This window comes from Phyllobates terribilis, unplaced genomic scaffold (assembly GCF_046119375.1).
Source record: "Phyllobates terribilis strain yellow unplaced genomic scaffold, ASM4611937v1 Scaffold_243__1_contigs__length_2969482, whole genome shotgun sequence".
NCBI classification, from domain to species: Eukaryota; Metazoa; Chordata; class Amphibia; order Anura; family Dendrobatidae; genus Phyllobates; species Phyllobates terribilis.
In genome coordinates, this window is record NW_027363003.1 from 1,551,638 (window position 1) to 1,571,353 (window position 19,716).

Sequence of the window (19,716 nt, forward strand, 5' to 3'; positions counted from 1 at the left end):
CGAGAACAATGGAAGAGTTCCGTAGCATTTTTAAACTTCACCAGAATTCCGAGAACAATGGAAGAGTTCCGTAGCATTTTTTAACTTCAGCAGAATTCCGAGAACAATGGAAGAGTTCCGTAGCATTTTTAAACTTCAGCAGAATTCCGAAGAACAATGGAAGAGTTCCGTAGCATTTTTAAACTTCAGCAGAATTCCGAAGAACAATGGAAGAGTTCCGTTGCAGTTTTAAGCTTCATCAGAATTCCGAAGAACAATGGAAGAGTTCCGTAGCATTTTTAAACTTCAGCAGAATTCCGAAGAACAACGTAAGAGTTCCGTGCATTTTTAAACTTCAGCAGAATTCCGAAGAACAATAGAAGAGTTCCGTAGCATTTTTAAACTTCAGCAGAAATCCAAAGAACAATGGAAGAGTTCCGTAGCATTTTTAAACTTCAGCAGAATTCCGAAGAACAATGGAAGAGTTCCGTTGCAGTTTTAAACTTCACCAGAATGCCGAAGAACAATGGAAGAGTTCCGCAGCATTTTTAAACTTCAGCAGAACTCAGAAGAACAATGGAAGAGTTCCGTAGCATTTTTAAACTTCAGCAGAACTCAGAAGAACAATGGAAGAGTTCCGCAGCATTTTTAAACTTCAGCAGAATTCCAAAGAACAATGGAAGAGTTCCGTAGCATTTTTAAACTTCAGCAGAATTCCGAAGAACAATGGAAGAGTTCCGTAGCATTTTTAAACTTCAGCAGAATTCCAAAGAACAATGGAAGAGTTCCGTAGCATTTTTAAACTTCAGCAGAATTCTGAAGAACAATGGAATTGATCCGTAACATTTTTACACTTCAGCAGAATTCCCAAGAACAATGGAAGAGCACCGTAGAATTTATAAGCTTCAGCAGAATTCTGAGAACAATGGAAGAGTTCCGTAGCATTTTTAAACTTCAGCAGAATTCCGAGAACAATGGATGGGTTCCGTAGCATTTTTAAACTTCTGCAGAATTCCGAAGAATAATGGAAGAGTTCCGTAGCATTTTTAAACTTCAGCAGAATTCCGAAGAACAATGGAAGAGTTCCGTAGCCTTTTTAAACTTCGTCAGAATTCCGAAGAACAATGGAAAAGTTCCGTACCATTTTTAAACTTCAGCAGAATTCCGAAGAACAATGGAAGAGTTCCGTAGCATTTTTAAACTTCAGCAGAATTCCGAGAACAATGGATGGGTTCCGTAGCATTTTTAAACTTCACCAGAATTCCCAGAACAATGGAAGAGTTCCGTAGCATTTTTAAACTTCAGCAGAATTCCGAGAACAATGGAAGAGTTCCATAGCATTTTTAAACTTCAGCAGAATTCCGAAGAACAATGGAAGAGTTCCGTAGCATTTTTAAACTTCAGCAGAATTCCGAAGAACAATGGAAGAGTTCCGTAGCATTTTTAAACTTCAGCAGAATTCCGAGAACAATGGAAGAGTTCCGTAGCATTTTTAAACTTCACCAGAATTCCGAGAACAATGGAAGAGTTCCGTAGCATTTTTTAAGTTCAGCAGAATTCCGAGAACAATGGAAGAGTTCCGCAGCATTTTTAAACTTCAGCAGAATTCCGAAGAACAATGGAAGAGTTCCGTAGCATTTTTAAACTTCAGCAGAATTCCGAAGAACAATGGAAGAGTTCCGTTGCAGTTTTAAGCTTCATCAGAATTCCGAAGAACAATGGAAGAGTTCCGTAGCATTTTTAAACTTCAGCAGAATTCCAAAGAACAACGTAAGAGTTCCGTGCATTTTTAAACTTCAGCAGCATTCCGAAGAACAATAGTAGAGTTCCGTAGCATTTTTAAACTTCAGCAGAAATCCAAAGAACAATGGAAGAGTTCCGTAGCATTTTTAAACTTCAGCAGAATTCCGAAAAACAATGGAAGAGTTCCGTTGCAGTTTTAAACTTCACCAGAATGCCGAAGAACAATGGAAGAGTTCCGCAGCATTTTTAAACTTCAGCAGAACTCAGAAGAACAATGGAAGAGTTCCGTAGCATTTTTAAACTTCAGCAGAATTCCAAAGAACAATGGAAGAGTTCCGTAGCATTTTTAAACTTCAGCAGAATTCCGAAGAACAATGGAAGAGTTCCGTAGCATTTTTAAACTTCAGCAGAATTCCAAAAGAACAATGGAAGAGTTCCGTAGCATTTTTAAACTTCAGCAGAATTCTGAAGAACAATGGAATTGATCCGTAACATTTTTACACTTCAGCAGAATTCCCAAGAACAATGGAAGAGCACCGTAGAATTTATAAGATTCAGCAGAATTCTGAGAACAATGGAAGAGTTCCGTAGCATTTTTAAACTTCACCAGAATTCCAAGAACAATGGAAGAGTTCCGTAGCATTTTTAAACTTCTGCAGAATTCCGAAGAACAATGGAAGAGTTCCGTAGCATTTTTAAACTTCAGCAGAATTCCGAAGAACAATGGAAGAGTTCCGTAGCCTTTTTAAACTTCGTCAGAATTCCGAAGAACAATGGAAAAGTTCCGTACCATTTTTAAACTTCAGCAGAATTCCGAAGAACAATGGAAGAGTTCCGTAGCATTTTTAAACTTCAGCAGAATTCTGAGAACAATGGATGAGTTCCGTAGCATTTTTAAACTTCACCAGAATTCCGAGAACAATGGAAGAGTTCCGTAGCATTTTTAAACTTCACCAGAATTCCGAGAACAATGGAAGAGTTCCATAGCATTTTTAAACTACAGCAGAATTCCGAAGAACAATGGAAGAGTTCCGTAGCATTTTTAAACTTCAGCAGAATTCCGAAGAACAATGGAAGAGTTCCGTAGCATTTTTAAACTTCAGCAGAATTCCGAGAACAATGGAAGAGTTCCGTAGCATTTTTAAACTTCACCAGAATTCCGAGAACAATGGAAGAGTTCCGTAGCATTTTTTAACTTCAGCAGAATTCCGAGAACAATGGAAGAGTTCCGTAGCATTTTTAAACTTCAGCAGAATTCCGAAGAACAATGGAAGAGTTCCGTTGCAGTTTTAAGCTTCATCAGAATTCCGAAGAACAATGGAAGAGTTCCGTAGCATTTTTAAACTTCAGCAGAATTCAGAAGAACAATGTAAGAGTTCCGTAGCATTTTTAAACTTCAGCAGAATTCCGAAGAACAATGGAAGAGTTCCGTTGCAGTTTTAAGCTTCATCAGAATTCCGAAGAACAATGGAAGAGTTCCGTAGCATTTTTAAACTTCAGCAGAATTCCGAAGAACAATGGAAGAGTTCCGTTGCAGTTTTAAACTTCATCAGAATTCCGAAGAACAATGGAGGAGTTGCGCAGCATTTTTAAACTTCAACAGAACTCAGAAGAACAATGGAAGAGTTCCGTAGCATTTTTAAACTTCATTAGAATTCCGAAGAACAATGGAAAAGTTCCGTAGCATTTTTAAACTTCAGCAGAATTCCGAAGAACAATGGAAGAGTTCCGTAGCATTTTTAAACTTCAGCAGAATTCCGGGAACAATGGAAGAGTTCAGTAGCATTTTTAAACTTCACCAGAATTCCGAGAACAATGGAAGATTTCCGTAGCATTTTTAAACTTCAACAGAATTCCAAGAACAATATAAGAGTTCCGTAGCATTTTTAAACTTCAGCAGAATTCTGAAGAACAATGGAATTGATCCGTAACATTTTTAAACTTCAGCAGAATTCCCAAGAACAATGGAAGGGCACCGTAGAATTTATAAGCTTCAGCAGAATTCTGAGAACAATGGAAGAGTTCCGTAGCATTTTTAAACTTCACCAGAATTCCAAGAACAATGGAAGAGTTCCGTAGCATTTTTAAACTTCTGCAGAATTCCGAAGAATAATGGAAGAGTTCCGTAGCATTTTTAAACTTCAGCAGAATTCCGAAGAACAATGGAAGAGTTCCGTAGCCTTTTTAAACTTCGTCAGAATTCCGAAGAACAATGGAAAAGTTCCGTACCATTTTTAAACTTCAGCAGAATTCCGAAGAACAATGGAAGAGTTCCGTAGCATTTTTAAACTTCAGCAGAATTCCGAGAACAATGGATGGGTTCCGTAGCATTTTTAAACTTCTGCAGAATTCCGAAGAATAATGGAAGAGTTCCGTAGCATTTTTAAACTTCAGCAGAATTCCGAAGAACAATGGAAGAGTTCCGTAGCCTTTTTAAACTTCGTCAGAATTCCGAAGAACAATGGAAAAGTTCCGTACCATTTTTAAACTTCAGCAGAATTCCGAAGAGCAATGGAAGAGTTCCGTAGCATTTTTAAACTTCAGCAGAATTCCGAGAACAATGGATGGGTTCCGTAGCATTTTTAAACTTCACCAGAATTCCCAGAACAATGGAAGAGTTCCGTAGCATTTTTAAACTTCAGCAGAATTCCGAGAAAAATGGAAGAGTTCCATAGCATTTTTAAACTTCAGCAGAATTCCGAAGAACAATGGAAGAGTTCCGTAGCATTTTTAAACTTCAGCAGAATTCCGAAGAACAATGGAAGAGTTCCGTAGCATTTTTAAACTTCAGCAGAATTCCGAGAACAATGGAAGAGTTCCGTAGCATTTTTAAACTTCACCAGAATTCCGAGAACAATGGAAGAGTTCCGTAGCATTTTTTAACTTCAGCAGAATTCCGAGAACAATGGAAGAGTTCCGCAGCATTTTTAAACTTCAGCAGAATTCCGAAGAACAATGGAAGAGTTCCGTAGCATTTTTAAACTTCAGCAGAATTCCGAAGAACAATGGAAGAGTTCCGTTGCAGTTTTAAGCTTCATCAGGATTCCGAAGAACAATGGAAGAGTTCCGTAGCATTTTTAAACTTCAGCAGAATTCCGAAGAACAACGTAAGAGTTCCGTGCATTTTTAAACTTCAGCAGAATTCCGAAGAACAATAGTAGAGTTCCGTAGCATTTTTAAACTTCAGCAGAAATCCAAAGAACAATGGAAGAGTTCCGTAGCATTTTTAAACTTCAGCAGAATTCCGAAAAACAATGGAAGAGTTCCGTTGCAGTTTTAAACTTCACCAGAATGCCGAAGAACAATGGAAGAGTTCCGCAGCATTTTTAAACTTCAGCAGAACTCAGAAGAACAATGGAAGAGTTCCGTAGCATTTTTAAACTTCAGCAGAATTCCAAAGAACAATGGAAGAGTTCCGTAGCATTTTTAAACTTCAGCAGAATTCCGAAGAACAATGGAAGAGTTCCGTAGCATTTTTAAACTTCAGCAGAATTCCAAAGAACAATGGAAGAGTTCCGTAGCATTTTTAAACTTCAGCAGAATTCTGAAGAACAATGGAATTGATCCGTAACATTTTTACACTTCAGCAGAATTCCCAAGAACAATGGAAGAGCACCGTAGAATTTATAAGATTCAGCAGAATTCTGAGAACAATGGAAGAGTTCCGTAGCATTTTTAAACTTCACCAGAATTCCAAGAACAATGGAAGAGTTCCGTAGCATTTTTAAACTTCTGCAGAATTCCGAAGAACAATGGAAGAGTTCCGTAGCATTTTTAAACTTCAGCAGAATTCCGAAGAACAATGGAAGAGTTCCGTAGCCTTTTTAAACTTCGTCAGAATTCCGAAGAACAATGGAAAAGTTCCGTACCATTTTTAAACTTCAGCAGAATTCCGAAGAACAATGGAAGAGTTCCGTAGCATTTTTAAACTTCAGCAGAATTCTGAGAACAATGGATGAGTTCCGTAGCATTTTTAAACTTCACCAGAATTCCGAGAACAATGGAAGAGTTCCGTAGCATTTTTAAACTTCACCAGAATTCCGAGAACAATGGAAGAGTTCCATAGCATTTTTAAACTACAGCAGAATTCCGAAGAACAATGGAAGAGTTCCGTAGCATTTTTAAACTTCAGCAGAATTCCGAAGAACAATGGAAGAGTTCCGTAGCATTTTTAAACTTCAGCAGAATTCCGAGAACAATGGAAGAGTTCCGTAGCATTTTTAAACTTCACCAGAATTCCGAGAACAATGGAAGAGTTCCGTAGCATTTTTTAACTTCAGCAGAATTCCGAGAACAATGGAAGAGTTCCGTAGCATTTTTAAACTTCAGCAGAATTCCGAAGAACAATGGAAGAGTTCCGTTGCAGTTTTAAGCTTCATCAGAATTCCGAAGAACAATGGAAGAGTTCCGTAGCATTTTTAAACTTCAGCAGAATTCAGAAGAACAATGTAAGAGTTCCGTAGCATTTTTAAACTTCAGCAGAATTCCGAAGAACAATGGAAGAGTTCCGTTGCAGTTTTAAGCTTCATCAGAATTCCGAAGAACAATGGAAGAGTTCCGTAGCATTTTTAAACTTCAGCAGAATTCCGAAGAACAATGGAAGAGTTCCGTTGCAGTTTTAAACTTCATCAGAATTCCGAAGAACAATGGAGGAGTTGCGCAGCATTTTTAAACTTCAACAGAACTCAGAAGAACAATGGAAGAGTTCCGTAGCATTTTTAAACTTCATTAGAATTCCGAAGAACAATGGAAAAGTTCCGTAGCATTTTTAAACTTCAGCAGAATTCCGAAGAACAATGGAAGAGTTCCGTAGCATTTTTAAACTTCAGCAGAATTCCGGGAACAATGGAAGAGTTCAGTAGCATTTTTAAACTTCACCAGAATTCCGAGAACAATGGAAGAGTTCCGTAGCATTTTTAAACTTCAACAGAATTCCAAGAACAATGGAAGAGTTCCGTAGCATTTTTAAACTTCAGCAGAATTCCGAAGAACAATGGAAGAGTTCCGTAGCATTTTTAAACTTCAGCAGAATTCTGAAGAACAATGGAAGAGTTCCGTTGCAGTTTTAAACTTCATCAGAATTCCGAAGAACAATGGAAGAGTTCCGTAGCCTTTTTAAACTTCAGCAGAACTCAGAAGAACAATGGAAGAGTCCCGTAGCATTTTTAAACTTCAACAGAATTCCGAAGAACAATGGAAGAGTTCCGTAGCATTTTTAAACTTCACCAGAATACCGTGAACAATGGAAGAGTTCTGTAGCATTTTTAAACTTCAGCAGAATTCCGAAGAACAAAGGAAGTTTTCCGTAGCATTTTTAAACTTCAGCAGAATTCTGAAGAACAAGAGAAGAGTTCTGTAGCATTTTTAAACTTCAGAAGAATTCCGCAAAACAATGGAAGAGTTCCGTAGCATTTTTAAACTTCAGCAGAATTCCGAAGAACAATGGATGAGTTCCGTAGCATTTTTAAACTTCAGCAGAATTCTAAGAACAATGGAAGAGTTCCGTAGGATTTTTAAACTTCAGCAGAATTCTGAAGAACAATGGAATTGATCCGTAACATTTTTAAACTTCAGCAGAATTCCCAAGAACAATGGAAGGGCACCGTAGAATTTATAAGCTTCAGCAGAATTCTGAGAACAATGGAAGAGTTCCGTAGCATTTTTAAACTTCACCAGAATTCCAAGAACAATGGAAGAGTTCCGTAGTATTTTTAAACTTCTGCAGAATTCCGAAGAACAATGGAAGAGTTCCGTAGCATTTTTAAACTTCAGCAGAATTCCGAAGAACAATGGAAGAGTTCCGTAGCCTTTTTAAACTTCGTCAGAATTCCGAAGAACAATGGAAAAGTTCCGTACCATTTTTAAACTTCAGCAGAATTCCGAAGAACAATGGAAGAGTTCCGTAGCATTTTTAAACTTCAGCAGAATTCCGAGAACAATGGATGAGTTCCGTAGCATTTTTAAACTTCACCAGAATTCCGAGAACAATGGAAGAGTTCCGTAGCATTTTTAAACTTCACCAGAATTCCGAGAACAATGGAAGAGTTCCATAGCATTTTTAAACATCAGCAGAATTCCGAAGAACAATGGAAGAGTTCCGTAGCATTTTTAAACTTCAGCAGAATTCCGAAGAACAATGGAAGAGTTCCGTAGCATTTTTAAACTTCAGCAGAATTCCAAGAACAATGGAAGAGTTCCGTAGCATTTTTAAACTTCAGCAGAATTCCGAAGAACAATGGAAGAGTTCCGCAGCATTTTTAAACTTCAGCAGAATTAAGAATACAATGGAAGAGTTCCATAGCATTTTTAAACTTCAACAGAATTCCGAGAACAATGGAAGAGTTCCATAGCATTTTTAAACTTCAGCAGAATTCAAAAGAACAATGGAAGAGTTCCATTGCATTTTTAAACTTCAGCAGAATTCCGAAGAACAATGGAAGAGTTCCGTAGCATTTTTAAACTTCAGCAGAATTAAGAATAACAATGGAAGAGTTCCGTAGCATTTTTAAACTTCACCAGAATTCCGTGAACAATGGAAGAGTTCCGTAGCATTTTTAAACTTCAGCAGAATTCAGAAGAACAATGGAAGAGTTCCATAGCATTTTTAAACTTCAGCAGAATTCCAAAGAACAATGGAAGAGTTCCGTAGCATTTTTAAACTTCAGCAGAATTAAGAATAACAATGGAAGAGTTCCGTAGCATTTTTAAACTTCACCAGAATTCCGTGAACAATGGAAGAGTTCCGTAGCATTTTTAAACTTCAGCAGAATTCTGAAGAACAAAGGAAGTGTTCCGTAGCATTTTTAAACTTCAGCAGTATTCTGAAGAACAATGGAAGAGTTCCGCAGCATTTTCAAACTTCATCAGAATTCCGAAGAACAATGGAAGAGTTCCTTAGCCTTTTTAAACTTCAGCAGAACTCAGAAGAACAATGGAAGAGTCCCGTAGCAATTTTAAACTTCAGCAGAATTCTGAAGAACAATGGAAGAGTTCCGTAGCATTTTTAAACTTCACAAGAACACCGTGAACAATGAAAGAGTTCTGTAGCATTTTTAAACTTCAGCAGAATTCCGAAGAACAAAGGAAGTGTTCCGTAGCATTTTTAAACTTCAGCAGAATTCTGAAGAACAAGAGAAGAGTTCTGTAGCATTTTTAAACTTCAGAAGAATTCAGCAAAACAATGGAAGAGTTCCGTAGCATTTTTAAACTTCAGAATTCCGAAGAACAATGGATGAGTTCCGTAGCATTTTTAAACTTCAGCAGAATTCCGAAGAACAATGGAAGAGTTCCGTAGCATTTTTAAACTTCAGCAGAATTCCGAAGAACAATGGAATTGATTCCTAACATTTTTAAACTTCAGCAGAATTCCCAAGAAAAATGGAAGAGCACCGTAGAATTTATAAGCTTCAGCAGAATTCTGAGAACAATGGAAGAGTTCCGTAGCATTTTTAAACTTCAGCAGAATTCCGAAGAACAATGGAAGAGTTCCGTAGCATTTTTAAATTACAGCAGAATTCCGAAGAACAATGGAAGAGTTCCGCAGCATTTTTAAACTTCAGCAGAATTCCAAGAACAATGGATGAGTTCCGCAGCATTTTTAAACTTCACCAGAATTCCGAGAACAATGGAAGAGTTCCGTAGCATTTTTAAACTTCAGCAGAATTCCGAAGAACAATGGAAGAGTTCCGTAGCATTTTTAAACTTCAGCAGAATTCCGAAGAACAATGGAAGAGTTCCGTTGCAGTTTTAAACTTCATCAGAATTCCGAAGAACAATGGAAGAGTTCCGTAGCCTTTTTAAACTTCAGCAGAACTCAGAAGAACAATGGAAGAGTCCCGTAGCAATTTTAAACTTCAGCAGAATTCCGAAGAACAATGGAAGAGTTCCGTAGCATTTTTAAACTTCACCAGAATACCGTGAACAATGGAAGAGTTCTGTAGCATTTTTAAACTTCAGCAGAATTCCGAAGAACAAAGGAAGTGTTCCGTAGCATTTTTAAACTTCAGCAGAATTCTGAAGAACAAGAGAAGAGTTCTGTAGCATTTTTAAACTTCAGAAGAATTCCGCAAAACAATGGAAGAGTTCCGTAGCATTTTTAAACTTCAGCAAAATTCCGAAGAACAATGGATGAGTTCCGTAGCATTTTTAAACTTCAGCAGAATTCCGAAGAAAAATGGAAGAGATCCGTAGCATTTTTAAACTTCAGCAGAATTCCGAAGAACAATGGAATTGATCCGTAACATTTTTAAACTTCAGCAGAATTCCCAAGAACAATGGAAGAGCACCGTAGAATTTATAAGCTTCAGCAGAATTCTGAGAACAATGGAAGAGTTCCGTAGCATTTTTAAACTTCACCAGAATTCCAATAACAATGGAAGAGTTCCGTAGCATTTTTAAACTTCTGCAGAATTCCGAAGAACAATGGAAGAGTTCCGTAGCATTTTTAAACTTCAGCAGAATTCCGAAGAACAATGGAAGAGTTCCGTAGCCTTTTTAAACTTCGTCAGCATTCCGAAGAACAATGGAAAAGTTCCGTACCATTTTTAAACTTCAGCAGAATTCCGAAGAACAATGGAAGAGTTCCGTAGCATTTTTAAACTTCAGCAGAATTCCGAGAACAATGGATGAGTTCCGTAGCATTTTTAAACTTCACCAGAATTCCGAGAACAAAGGAAGAGTTCCGTAGCATTTTTAAACTTCAGCAGAATTCAGAAGAACAATGGAAGAGTTCCGTAGCATTTTTAAACTTCAGCAGAATTAAGAATACAATGGAAGAGTTCCATAGCATTTTTAAACTTCAGCAGAATTCCGAAGAACAATGGAAGAGTTCCGTAGCATTTTTAAACTTCAGCAGAATTCCGAAGAACAATGGAAGAGTTCCGTAGCATTTTTAAACTTCAGCAGAATTCCGAGAACAATGGAAGAGTTCCGTAGCATTTTTAAACTTCAGCAGAATTCCGAAGAACAATGGAAGAGTTCCGTAGCATTTTTAAACTTCAGCAGAATTCCGAAGAACAATGGAAGAGTTCCGTTGCAGTTTTAAACTTCATCAGAATTCCGAAGAACAATGGAAGAGTTCCGTAGCCTTTTTAAACTTCAGCAGAACTCAGAAGAACAATGGAAGAGTCCCGTAGCATTTTTAAACTTCAGCAGAATTCCGAAGAACAATGGAAGAGTTCCATAGCATTTTTAAACTTCACCAGAATACCGTGAACAATGGAAGATTTCGGTAGCATTTTTAAACTTCAGCAGAATTCCGAAGAACAAAGGAAGTGTTCCGTAGCATTTTTAAACTTCAGCAGAATTCTGAAGAACAAGAGAAGAGTTCTGTAGCATTTTTAAACTTCAGCAGAATTCCGAAGAACAAAGGAAGTGTTCCGTAGCATTTTTAAACTTCAGCAGTATTCTGAAGAACAATGTAAGAGTTCCGTAGCATTTTCAAACTTCAGAAGAATTCCGAGAACAATGGAAGAGTTCCACAGCATTTTTAAACTTCAGCAGAATTCCGAAAAGCAATGGAAGAGTTCCGTAGCATTTTTAAACTTCAGCAGAATTCCGAAGAACAATGGAAGAGTTCCGTAGCATTTTTAAACTTCAGCAGAATTCCGAAGAACAATGGAAGAGTTCCGTAGCATTTTTAAACTTCAGCAGAATTCCAAGAACAATGGAAGAGTTCCGTAGCATTTTTAAACTTCAGCAGAATTCCGAAGAACAATGGAAGAGTTCCGCAGCATTTTTAAACTTCAGCAGAATTAAGAATACAATGGAAGAGTTCCATAGCATTTTTAAACTTCAACAGAATTCCGAGAACAATGGAAGAGTTCCATAGCATTTTTAAACTTCAGCAGAATTCAAAAGAACAATGGAAGAGTTCCATTGCATTTTTAAACTTCAGCAGAATTCCGAAGAACAATGGAAGAGTTCCGTAGCATTTTTAAACTTCAGCAGAATTAAGAATAACAATGGAAGAGTTCCGTAGCATTTTTAAACTTCACCAGAATTCCGTGAACAATGGAAGAGTTCCGTAGCATTTTTAAACTTCAGCAGAATTCAGAAGAACAATGGAAGAGTTCCATAGCATTTTTAAACTTCAGCAGAATTCCAAAGAACAATGGAAGAGTTCCGTAGCATTTTTAAACTTCAGCAGAATTAAGAATAACAATGGAAGAGTTCCGTAGCATTTTTAAACTTCACCAGAATTCCGTGAACAATGGAAGAGTTCCGTAGCATTTTTAAACTTCAGCAGAATTCTGAAGAACAAAGGAAGTGTTCCGTAGCATTTTTAAACTTCAGCAGTATTCTGAAGAACAATGGAAGAGTTCCGCAGCATTTTCAAACTTCATCAGAATTCCGAAGAACAATGGAAGAGTTCCTTAGCCTTTTTAAACTTCAGCAGAACTCAGAAGAACAATGGAAGAGTCCCGTAGCAATTTTAAACTTCAGCAGAATTCTGAAGAACAATGGAAGAGTTCCGTAGCATTTTTAAACTTCACAAGAATACCGTGAACAATGAAAGAGTTCTGTAGCATTTTTAAACTTCAGCAGAATTCCGAAGAACAAAGGAAGTGTTCCGTAGCATTTTTAAACTTCAGCAGAATTCTGAAGAACAAGAGAAGAGTTCTGTAGCATTTTTAAACTTCAGAAGAATTCAGCAAAACAATGGAAGAGTTCCGTAGCATTTTTAAACTTCAGAATTCCGAAGAACAATGGATGAGTTCCGTAGCATTTTTAAACTTCAGCAGAATTCCGAAGAACAATGGAAGAGTTCCGTAGCATTTTTAAACTTCAGCAGAATTCCGAAGAACAATGGAATTGATTCGTAACATTTTTAAACTTCAGCAGAATTCCCAAGAAAAATGGAAGAGCACCGTAGAATTTATAAGCTTCAGCAGAATTCTGAGAACAATGGAAGAGTTCCGTAGCATTTTTAAACTTCAGCAGAATTCCGAAGAACAATGGAAGAGTTCCGTAGCATTTTTAAATTACAGCAGAATTCCGAAGAACAATGGAAGAGTTCCGCAGCATTTTTAAACTTCAGCAGAATTCCAAGAACAATGGATGAGTTCCGCAGCATTTTTAAACTTCACCAGAATTCCGAGAACAATGGAAGAGTTCCGTAGAATTTTTAAACTTCAGCAGAATTCCGAAGAACAATGGAAGAGTTCCGTAGCATTTTTAAACTTCAGCAGAATTCCGAAGAACAATGGAAGAGTTCCGTTGCAGTTTTAAACTTCATCAGAATTCCGAAGAACAATGGAAGAGTTCCGTAGCCTTTTTAAACTTCAGCAGAACTCAGAAGAACAATGGAAGAGTCCCGTAGCAATTTTAAACTTCAGCAGAATTCCGAAGAACAATGGAAGAGTTCCGTAGCATTTTTAAACTTCACCAGAATACCGTGAACAATGGAAGAGTTCTGTAGCATTTTTAAACTTCAGCAGAATTCCGAAGAACAAAGGAAGTGTTCCGTAGCATTTTTAAACTTCAGCAGAATTCTGAAGAACAAGAGAAGAGTTCTGTAGCATTTTTAAACTTCAGAAGAATTCCGCAAAACAATGGAAGAGTTCCGTAGCATTTTTAAACTTCAGCAAAATTCCGAAGAACAATGGATGAGTTCCGTAGCATTTTTAAACTTCAGCAGAATTCCGAAGAAAAATGGAAGAGATCCGTAGCATTTTTAAACTTCAGCAGAATTCCGAAGAACAATGGAATTGATCCGTAACATTTTTAAACTTCAGCAGAATTCCCAAGAACAATGGAAGAGCACCGTAGAATTTATAAGCTTCAGCAGAATTCTGAGAACAATGGAAGAGTTCCGTAGCATTTTTAAACTTCACCAGAATTCCAATAACAATGGAAGAGTTCCGTAGCATTTTTAAACTTCTGCAGAATTCCGAAGAACAATGGAAGAGTTCCGTAGCATTTTTAAACTTCAGCAGAATTCCGAAGAACAATGGAAGAGTTCCGTAGCCTTTTTAAACTTCGTCAGCATTCCGAAGAACAATGGAAAAGTTCCGTACCATTTTTAAACTTCAGCAGAATTCCGAAGAACAATGGAAGAGTTCCGTAGCATTTTTAAACTTCAGCAGAATTCCGAGAACAATGGATGAGTTCCGTAGCATTTTTAAACTTCACCAGAATTCCGAGAACAATGGAAGAGTTCCGTAGCATTTTTAAACTTCAGCAGAATTCAGAAGAACAATGGAAGAGTTCCATAGCATTTTTAAACTTCAGCAGAATTCCGAAGAACAATGGAAGTGTTCCGTAGCATTTTTAAACTTCAGCAGAATTAAGAATACAATGGAAGAGTTCCATAGCATTTTTAAACTTCAGCAGAATTCCGAAGAACAATGGAAGAGTTCCGTAGCATTTTTAAACTTCAGCAGAATTCCGAAGAACAATGGAAGAGTTCCGTAGCATTTTTAAACTTCAGCAGAATTCCGAGAACAATGGAAGAGTTCCGTAGCATTTTTAAACTTCAGCAGAATTCCGAAGAACAATGGAAGAGTTCCGTAGCATTTTTAAACTTCAGCAGAATTCCGAAGAACAATGGAAGAGTTCCGTTGCAGTTTTAAACTTCATCAGAATTCCGAAGAACAATGGAAGAGTTCCGTAGCCTTTTTAAACTTCAGCAGAACTCAGAAGAACAATGGAAGAGTCCCGTAGCATTTTTAAACTTCAGCAGAATTCCGAAGAACAATGGAAGAGTTCCATAGCATTTTTAAACTTCACCAGAATACCGTGAACAATGGAAGATTTCGGTAGCATTTTTAAACTTCAGCAGAATTCCGAAGAACAAAGGAAGTGTTCCGTAGCATTTTTAAACTTCAGCAGAATTCTGAAGAACAAGAGAAGAGTTCTGTAGCATTTTTAAACTTCAGCAGAATTCCGAAGAACAAAGGAAGTGTTCCGTAGCATTTTTAAACTTCAGCAGTATTCTGAAGAACAATGTAAGAGTTCCGTAGCATTTTCAAACTTCAGAAGAATTCCGAGAACAATGGAAGAGTTCCACAGCATTTTTAAACTTCAGCAGAATTCCGAAAAGCAATGGAAGAGTTCCGTAGCATTTTTAAACTTCAGCAGAATTCCGAAGAACAATGGAAGAGTTCTGTAGCATTTTTAAACTTCATCAGAATTCCGAAGAACAATGGAAGAGTTCCGTAGCATTTTTAAATTACAGCAGAATTCCGAAGAACAATGGAAGAGTTCCGCAGCATTTTTAAACTTCAGCAGAATTCCAAGAACAATGGATGAGTTCCGCAGCATTTTTAAACTTCACCAGAATTCCGAGAACAATGGAAGAGTTCCGTAGCATTTTTAAACTTCAGAAGAATTCCGAGAACAATGGAAGAGCTCCACAGCATTTTTAAATTTCAGCAGAATTCCGAAAAACAATGGAAGAGTTCCGTAGCATTTTTAAACTTCAGCAGAATTCAGAAGAACAATGGAAGAGTTCCGTAGCATTTTTAAATTACAGCAGAATTCCGAAGAACAATGGAAGAGTTCCGTAGCATTTTTAAACTTCAGCAGAATTCCGAGAACAATGGATGAGTTCCGCAGCATTTTTAAACTTCACCAGAATTCCAAGAACAATGGAAGAGTTCCGTAGCATTTTTAAACTTCAGCAGAATTCCGAAGAACAATGGAAGAGTTCCGTAGCATTTTTAAACTTCAGCAGAATTCCGAAGAACAATGGAAGAGTTCCGTTGCAGTTTTAAACTTCATCAGAATTCCGAGGAACAATGGAAGAGTTCCGTAGCCTTTTTAAACTTCAGCAGAACTCAGAAGAACAATGGAAGAGTCCCGTAGCATTTTTAAACTTCAGCAGAATTCCGAAGAACAATGGAAGAGTTCCATAGCATTTTTAAACTTCACCAGAATACCGTGAACAATGGAAGATTTCGGTAGCATTTTTAAACTTCAGCAGAATTCCGAAGAACAAAGGAAGTGTTCCGTAGCATTTTTAAACTTCAGCAGAATTCTGAAGAACAAGAGAAGAGTTCTGTAGCATTTTTAAACTTCAGCAGAATTCCGAAGAACAAAGGAAGTGTTCCGTAGCATTTTTAAACTTCAGCAGTATTCTGAAGAACAATGTAAGAGTTCCACAGCATTTTTAAACTTCAGCAGAATTCCGAAAAGCAATGGAAGAGTTCCGTAGCATTTTTAAACTTCAGCAGAATTCCGAAGAACAATGGAAGAGTTCCGTAGCATTTTTAAACTTCATCAGAATTCCGAAGAACAATGGAAGAGTTCCGTAGCATTTTTAAATTACAGCAGAATTCCGAAGAACAATGGAAGAGTTCCGCAGCATTTTTAAACTTCAGCAGAATTCCAAGAACAATGGATGAGTTCCGCAGCATTTTTAAACTTCACCAGAATTCCGAGAACAATGGAAGAGTTCCGTAGCATTTTTAAACTTCAGCAGAATTCCGAAGAACAATGGAAGAGTTCCGTAGCATTTTTAAACTTCAGCAGAATTCCGAAGAACAATGGAAGAGTTCCGTTGCAGTTTTAAACTTCATCAGAATTCCGAAGAACAATGGAAGAGTTCCGTAGCCTTTTTAAACTTCAGCAGAACTCAGAAGAACAATGGAAGAGTCCCGTAGCAATTTTAAACTTTAGCAGAATTCCGAAGAACAATGGAAGAGTTCCGTAGCATTTTTAAACTTCACCAGAATACCGTGAACAATGGAAGAGTTCTGTAGCATTTTTAAACTTCAGCAGAATTCCGAAGAACAAAGGAAGTGTTCCGTAGCATTTTTAAACTTCAGCAGAATTCTGAAGAACAAGAGAAGAGTTCTGTAGCATTTTTAAACTTCAGAAGAATTCCGCAAAACAATGGAAGAGTTCCGTAGCATTTTTAAACTTCAGAAAAATTCCGAAGAACAATGGATGAGTTCCGTAGCATTTTTAAACTTCAGCAGAATTCCGAAGAAAAATGGAAGAGATCCGTAGCATTTTTAAACTTCAGCAGAATTCCGAAGAACAATGGAATTGATCCGTAACATTTTTAAACTTCAGCAGAATTCCCAAGAACAATGGAAGAGCACCGTAGAATTTATAAGCTTCAGCAGAATTCTGAGAACAATGGAAGAGTTCCGTAGCATTTTTAAACTTCACCAGAATTCCAATAACAATGGAAGAGTTCCGTAGCATTTTTAAACTTCTGCAGAATTCCGAAGAACAATGGAAGAGTTCCTTAGCATTTTTAAACTTCAGCAGAATTCCGAAGAACAATGGAAGAGTTCCGTAGCCTTTTTAAACTTCGTCAGCATTCCGAAGAACAATGGAAAAGTTCCGTACCATTTTTAAACTTCAGCAGAATTCCGAAGAACAATGGAAGAGTTCCATAGCATTTTTAAACTTCAGCAGAATTCCGAGAACAATGGATGAGTTCCGTAGCATTTTTAAACTTCACCAGAATTCCGAGAACAATGGAAGAGTTCCGTAGCATTTTTAAACTTCAGCAGAATTCAGAAGAACAATGGAAGAGTTCCATAGCATTTTTAACTTCAGCAGAATTCCGAAGAACAATGGAAGTGTTCCGTAGCATTTTTAAACTTCAGCAGAATTAAGAATACAATGGAAGAGTTCCATAGCATTTTTAAACTTCAGCAGAATTCCGAAGAACAATGGAAGAGTTCCGTAGCATTTTTAAACTTCAGCAGAATTCCGAAGAACAATGGAAGAGTTCCGTAGCATTTTTAAACTTCAGCAGAATTCCGAGAACAATGGAAGAGTTCCGTAGCATTTTTAAACTTCAGCAGAATTCCGAAGAACAATGGAAGAGTTCCGTAGCATTTTTAAACTTCAGCAGAATTCCGAAGAACAATGGAAGAGTTCCGTTGCAGTTTTAAACTTCATCAGAATTCCGAAGAGCAATGGAAGAGTTCCGCAGCATTTTTAAACTTCAGCAGAACTCAGAAGAACAATGGAAGAGTTCCGTAGCATTTTTAAACTTCAGCAGAATTCCGAAGAACAATGGAAGAGTTCCGTAGCATTTTTAAACTTCATCAGAATTCCGAAGATCAATGGAAAAGTTCCGTAGCATTTTTAAACTTCAGCAGAATTCCGAAGAACAATGGAAGAGTTCCATAGCATTTTTAAACTTCAGCAGAATTCCGAGAACAATGGAAGAGTTCCGTTGCAGTTTTGAACTTCATCAGAATTCCGAAGAACAATGGAAGAGTTCCGTAGCCTTTTTAAACTTCAGCAGAACTCAGAAGAACAATGGAAGAGTCCCGTAGCAATTTTAAACTTCAGCAGAATTCCGAAGAACAATGGAAGAGTTCCGTAGCATTTTTAAACTTCACCAGAATACCGTGAACAATGGAAGAGTTCTGTAGCATTTTTAAACTTCAGCAGAATTCCGAAGAACAATGGAAGAGTTCCGTTGCAGTTTTAAACTTCATCAGAATTCCGAAGAACAATGGAAGAGTTCCTTAGCCTTTTTAAACTTCAGCAGAACTCAGAAGAACAATGGAAGAGTCCCGTAGCAATTTTAAACTTCAGCAGAATTCTGAAGAACAACGGAAGAGTTCCGTAGCATTTTTAAACTTCACAAGAATACCTTGAACAATGAAAGAGTTCTGTAGCATTTTTAAACTTCAGCAGAATTCCGAAGAACAAAGGAAGTGTTCCGTAGCATTTTTAAACTTCAGCAGAATTCTGAAGAACAAGAGAAGAGTTCTGTAGCATTTTTAAACTTCAGAAGAATTCAGCAAAACAATGGAAGAGTTCCGTAGCATTTTTAAACTTCAGAATTCCGAAGAACAATGGATGAGTTCCGTAGCATTTTTAAACTTCAGCAGAATTCCGAAGAACAATGGAAGAGTTCCGTAGCATTTTTAAACTTCAGCAGAATTCCGAAGAACAATGGAATTGATTCGTAACATTTTTAAACTTCAGCAGAATTCCCAAGAAAAATGGAAGAGCACCGTAGAATTTATAAGCTTCAGCAGAATTCTGAGAACAATGGAAGAGTTCCGTAGCATTTTTAAACTTCAGCAGAATTCCGAAGAACAATGGAAGAGTTCCGTAGCATTTTTAAATTACAGCAGAATTCCGAAGAACAATGGAAGAGTTCCGCAGCATTTTTAAACTTCAGCAGAATTCCAAGAACAATGGATGAGTTCCGCAGCATTTTTAAACTTCACCAGAATTCCGAGAACAATGGAAGAGTTCCGTAGCATTTTTAAACTTCAGCAGAATTCCGAAGAACAATGGAAGAGTTCCGTAGCATTTTTAAACTTCAGCAGAATTCCGAAGAACAATGGAAGAGTTCCGTTGCAGTTTTAAACTTCATCAGAATTCCGAAGAACAATGGAAGAGTTCCGTAGCCTTTTTAAACTTCAGCAGAACTCAGAAGAACAATGGAAGAGTCCCGTAGAAATTTTAAACTTCAGCAGAATTCCGAAGAACAATGGAAGAGTTCCGTAGCATTTTTAAACTTCACCAGAATACCGTGAACAATGGAAGAGTTCTGTAGCATTTTTAAACTTCAGCAGAATTCCGAAGAACAAAGGAAGTGTTCCGTAGCATTTTTAAACTTCAGCAGAATTCTGAAGAACAAGAGAAGAGTTCTGTAGCATTTTTAAACTTCAGAAGAATTCCGCAAAACAATGGAAGAGTTCCGTAGCATTTTTAAACTTCAGCAAAATTCCGAAGAACAATGGATGAGTTCCGTAGCATTTTTAAACTTCAGCAGAATTCCGAAGAAAAATGGAAGAGATCCGTAGCATTTTTAAACTTCAGCAGAATTCCGAAGAACAATGGAATTGATCCGTAACATTTTTAAACTTCAGCAGAATTCCCAAGAACAATGGAAGAGCACCGTAGAATTTATAAGCTTCAGCAGAATTCTGAGAACAATGCAAGAGTTCCGTAGCATTTTTAAACTTCACCAGAATTCCAATAACAATGGAAGAGTTCCGTAGCATTTTTAAACTTCTGCAGAATTCCGAAGAACAATGGAAGAGTTCCGTAGCATTTTTAAAC